This window comes from Lagenorhynchus albirostris, chromosome 5 (genome assembly GCF_949774975.1).
Source record: "Lagenorhynchus albirostris chromosome 5, mLagAlb1.1, whole genome shotgun sequence".
Lineage (NCBI taxonomy): Eukaryota > Metazoa > Chordata > Mammalia > Artiodactyla > Delphinidae > Lagenorhynchus > Lagenorhynchus albirostris.
This window is the reverse complement of record NC_083099.1, coordinates 40,825,655-40,831,827: the sequence shown is the minus strand read 5'-3', so window position 1 is coordinate 40,831,827 and position 6,173 is coordinate 40,825,655.

The following is a 6,173-nucleotide window of genomic DNA, read 5'->3' as shown; positions in this document are numbered from 1 at the left end:
ACACATACATACACCTTTACACACATATTCTACCACACACGGATTCCCTTTTTCCCCATTTTAATCAGATATTAATTTTTTGAAAAACAAAAACCAAGTTTTAATTTTATTTCCTATAGTTTTTATTTTAAAACCTAATTCGCTTTATGAAATAAATTTCAAGAGAAAAAGCGATGGAGGAGGAACCTTGCAATATAAAGCAACATAAGAGACAAAGCAACAACTACAATGTAAGTACCTTATTTGAAACCTGATTTTAAAATGAGCAATACAAACTATGACGTTTATGGGACAATTGGAAGTTTGAACACTGATAGCATATTTGACAATACTGAGGGATTAGTAATGGTATCTTTTTTCAGGTGTGATAATGATAGTATGGTTGTGTTGAAGAAAAAAGGGTCCTTATCTTTTAGAGATACATACTGAAACATTTATGGATAAAATGTTATGATATCTGGGATTTGCTTGAAATTAATACAGAAGGGGAAACGCGGTTGGGGGTGGTCATTGAGGTTAGGTGATGGGTACATGGAGATTCCTTACGCTACTCTATTTATTTTTGTGTATGTTTGAAATTCTCCTTGCTAAACAATTAATAATAAAGAGCTAAAGTGGATATTAAGATCTGGAAAACTGGTAGAGCAGACACTATGGTGTTTTACGTTAACCATATCAGACACACTTCTAAATTCTTCATTCATCTAATCTATTGCTACTGTGTATGCGTATTCACAGGCAATAGATGCCTTGGTGAAGAAGGCATTTCTTTTTATCTTAAAAGTCACTGAAATAAAACAAACCTTTAAAACATTCTCTTTCTTGCTCGTCATATAAATCACTCTATATAGGACATCTTAAGACCCATGCCTTGTGCTGTAAAAGAACTCTGTATTACTTGCCAACCTTAGCATAAATCCTCTTGATATGTTTAACTAAGGTTTACTAAAATAAAACCTCAGGCCTATTTCGACTGACAAAGGTATGTGCTTATACTCCTATCATTTGTTCAGATTTCTCCTGAGGGTTTTGCTGTCTTTACTCTGCTTGATTGTATTTATGTTGCAACTGAAAAGACTTCAGAACACCTATTTCCCAGGCTTTAATTCCTGCATGGTCTTGCATAAGTAACTGCCTGCAGAATCCTGACACCATACCCAGATACACGTCTAATTACACTTTTGAACTTAATGAAATGAATATAATTCTGTCCTCAGATCACAGGCTAGATATTTAAAATTTTTAATTGGCTATTATTTTTCCAAGTAAGCTTATTGCAGTTTGAGTTTGAATTAAATTGGAAAGTATGTGTGAACAAAATTCTTGTACTTCTTGTCTGAAGTCTGTTGTTGCACAATTTTCTAATACTAGATTAGCAATTATATTTGTAGCTATGCATATTTCATACACAAATTATATATTTATGCAAACATATTATGGTAAAATCTTTTTATAATGTAGAACTGGATAGGATGCACCAACTCAGAAGCCCTACTGCTACTGATTTATTTCAGAGGTCACAGCTTGACTTTCAGTATACCTAAATCTCTGTTATAATTCTGTTCCAACAGAATTCTACTATTATTTCTGTGAAGAAACAGTACTCAGAGTGGAATTTCAAGTTCAAATCCTGACAGGGATCAGGTAGGTAACATAAATGAGTGAAGCCATGTAGGTGGACTACGTAGGTGGTTACCTGAGGTTACCTGCTCTGTCTGAAGGTGGCAGCACTCTTAGCTCTAGTTGGTGGTACCTTGCGGGCATGGTGTTTCCAGATGTCCTATTTTTTTTTCCAAGAGAAGCCATAAACCTAGATTGTTATGCTAAATCTCCCAATTAAAAAATGTGGACCAAAGAAGTCATGCCTGCTATTTGCATAGAGCAAACACTGATCTAGGATAAACTGCACTGGAAGGGTTTTGCCTCTGATTGCTTGCTACTGTAGAATTTCCACAACTTACTTAATTTCTCAATATATGAATGTATTTCTTTTAATCAGGATGAGAATATTTGTCCTCTAATCATCTCACAGGATCTTCTGTATGCTGACATGCCCAAGGGAGACATGGGGCCACTTTGTAGATTCAGCCTAGCAGTGTGGATTAAAAATAACTAGGAAAGTGGAAAAAAAGGCCCTTTCCTTAGATGAGGGTGGGAGAGTAAATTGGAACTATTTTTTTTGCAGTACGCGGGCCTCTCACTGTTGTGGCCTCTCCCGTTGCGGAGCACAGGCTCCGGACACGCAGGCTCAGTAGTTGTGGTTCACGGACCCAGCCGCTCCGCGGCATGTGGGATCCTCCCGGACTGGGGCATGAACCCGCGTCCCCTGCAATGGCAGGCGGACTCTCAACCGGTGCGCCAACAGGGAAGCCCTGGAACTATTTTTACAGAGAGCAGTTTGGCAATATGTTTAAAACATTTTTTTAATATACACATTTTCGCTCAACAATTCTATTGCCATAAATTTATTCTCAGGAGACAATCACAGATGTTAAATGACATAGGTTTAAAATCATAGAGGTTCACGTAAGGTTGTGCATCTCATATTGTTTATGGTAGTAAATAGTGAAAACACCAAAATGCCTAACGGTAGCGAATTGGTTAAGTAAATTATGATGTACTACATCACTTCTATAATTAGATAAACACAAATAATTATTATTTTAAATGAAGGAAAATGATCTGTATGCTGATGGCATGTTCTAAAACATCATAAGGAAACTTTGGGTCTAATTCATGGGATGGAGGGTTCAGGCTGTCAGTGGTACAGAATGCAAGGCAGTACTAGTAAACCAAGAAAGAGGAAGTAATGAGTAGGACTAAGTCTAATGGAAGGCACACTAGAGACAAAAATGGTCCCAGTAGAGCATCAGGCTCTAGGTTAATCTAAGGGCCTAGATAGGGCACCTATGGAAGATAGGACCTTATTGTCTTTGGCTGTTCCAAAGCTGGTGGTCATGCCTGTGGCTGTCACACCAGACCATGTCACACAAGCCAGAGCTTCCTTTCTGAGCTGCCAGATTTACTGCCCAATGCTTCACACTATAGTGTCTTGGAACACCAGACTGCTTAGAGCTCCAGGATACGCTAGACTCTTTCTTGCCTCTGTACTTCAGCCGTTACTGCCCATCTGCCTGGAAAACTCCTGTCCTACCTTTTCTCCATGGACTGCTACTCATGCTTCAGGTTCATTTAGGCACGGTCTCTCCTCAGCCCTCAGCTCGGTGACATTCTCTTCTGTGCCTATGGCTGTCTTTGTACTCTCAGCTCCTTTTGTAAGGATCTGTTTATGTTTCGGTTGTTGTGCTATCTCCTCCACTGAGCTGGGAGTTCTTTTGATGAAGGAGGTTATGCGTGTCTCATGTGTACATCCATGCAATAGCGCACTACCCGGTACCCTATGCAAGCACACAGCTCTGTACTTTCCCTGTCATGGTCTATGTGAACTGTATCACGTGATGCCGTGCTGTGCCCCAACCGCACAAAGTAGGTGGTGGCCCTGGGCCCCAGTGGTGTTTAACTGCATGTATATATGTCTTTTTACATGACTGAAAATGCTTTGAGGGCCTGCTCTCTGTCTTTACAGAGAGTAAATACCCATTATCCTCCTCCTAATGCCTGAAACTCAGTGCCCAAGATACTGTTTTTACAACCTCAAGGCTTGTAGCTTTTTATGACCATATATTTTTTATCAGACAAACTCAAATTTCTTTAAACCTGGGGCACTAAAGGCCTTCATATTTTACCTTAAAAGAAAAGAAAGAGAAATTAACAGAAATATGCTGTTAATTATTTTCCAACAAAAATAATTTTTTTCCAAAAAACTTTTTTTTAGTATTTTATCTGTGGAAAGTGAGTCTCCTGTGATCTATTTTTTCCTACGTAATTTGGAGTTGAGTAAGTACAGTAATGCAAAAAATGACAATGAGCTCTTGGGATCTTTTGAACTTATGTTGGGATCTTTTGGACATTTAGGGCAAACTGGCATTTAAAAAAATCAAGTACTGCTATATAATAATGAAGTAACATATGCTTTTTTCCTCTTGTTTCTCAAAATAATATTATTATTGTCATTTTACAAGTGAGGAACGTGAAGCTAAGCAAAGTTATAATGATGTGTCCGGGTCATGCGTGTAATGGGATACTTCCAACAATAAATTTTCTCCTCTTTACACCATCCCCCAAAGCTTCCTTTAATTGCTTCTCCTCTTTTATTTTAAAGGGGCGAACATGGCTTTTTAATGGGCTTTGAATCCATTTTTTGAAATTCACTTCTTCACCTCATCTTAAGGTTAAAGTTTCCACTACAAGCCTTAGAATGAACTATCTCTGCTAAGTTGGTAATTTGTTTTGTTAACAATTGCTTCTCGAGTTCTAAGACATAGGTGAACAATGTTAGTATTACAGTTTGGTTTCTTAAATGGAAGTCATCTATTAAATAAATTAAAAACAAATATTTCTGCAAGCTAAACAAACAGAAATCTTTCATCATCTTGGTTTAGACATATAGATTTTCTACCAAATTTTTACTTGGGTCTTTTGGAAAATCTAATCTGAAATCAACCTGGACACAATTTAATGAGAATGGATTGTTTTATCATTACTAATGCGTTTTTGTTTGATTTTCTTATGGATGTGGAAGACGTGGTACTAGATATTATTGGAGGGATAGAGAAAGATGCTTAAAGTCCAAAGTAGAAAATACTGGCCAGCTCCCACCCCCACCTCTACACTTCTATCTGACTTTAAATCCTGAAAGGTTATATCCCTCCAGGTGGTTTAGCCTCCTGGTATTTTATATTTCACACTCTGAGGGAGTTTCCTCAATGGTTAGAAAAACATGATAACCCACACTTTCTGAAAGCCACAGCAGTTTCATGCCAGCTTTCTAAAATTAATGAAGCATCTCAGAATGTTTTTGCCATGGATATAAGTCTACGAATTTGTCACAGTTGTAATTTCCTCAAAGGGATTTTAAAAGAAAACCATCTTCAATAGCAGAAAACATTTTTCATTATGAAATATTTCAGGTGTACATAAAAGCACAGGGAACAATAAAAGGAAAACCTATGTATCCACCACCCAGGGTGAGTGATCACGCACAAAAATAACCATTAAAGCCCTGACAATACCCTCCCCAGATCCCATTCCTTCTCTTCTCCAGAAGCAACTATTATCTAAATTTGGTGTGCCTCAGTCCCATGCATGTGTTTTTACTTTTTTTTTTTTTTTTTGCGGTACGCGGGCCTTTCACCGCTGTGGCCTCTCCCGCTGTGGAGCACAGGCTCCGGACGCGCAGGCTCCGGACGCGCAGGCTCAGCGGCCATGGCTCATGGGCCTAGCCCTCCGCGGCATGTGGGATCTTCCCGGACCGGGGCACGAACCCGCATCCCCTGCATCGGCAGGCGGATTCTCAACCACTGTGCCACCAGGGAAGCCCTGTTTTCACTTTGATTACATATGGGTATACCTAAAACAATGAACTCAACATTTGATGTTATTTTATAGGTTCTGAAATCACATACATATGGTCTCAACACTTACATATCATTCTACAATTTGCTTCTTGTTTTTGCTCAAAAATGTTATATGACTGCGTATAGCTCTAGTTCCTTCATTTTTGCAATTGTATAGAATTACATTGTATGAATCGACCACAATTTATTGTCCATTTCCCTAGTGATGTACAATTAGGTTCATTCATCTTTTCTGTAATTGCTAACAAAGCACCATTGAACATTTGCTCAAAAATGTGCAGCTCCAAATGGAAAAGTACATTGATACCTGTACTTACTAAGTCTTTTTTTCATCCCTTCCATCAGTTATGCTGCAGTTTTCTATTTTGTTTTTTAAAAAAATGGATACCTTCCCTGAACATGTACTTCCCTGAATGTCAATCAATTAGTTTTGGTAACTATTTGGGTTTTGTTGTGGGATTCACACACACACACACACACACACATTATCATCTATCTATCATCTATCTATCTATCTATCTATCTATCTATCTATCTATCTATCATCTATCTATCTGTGCAAATGGGTCAAAAAGCCCACTGGAATTTTTATATGGAAAATTTTAAAGCAGGTTAGAAAATCGAATTCCAAGTTTTTTACAATGTACAGCGAGGTATTTTAACACGGGATACACGTCATATCAGCAATAACATCTA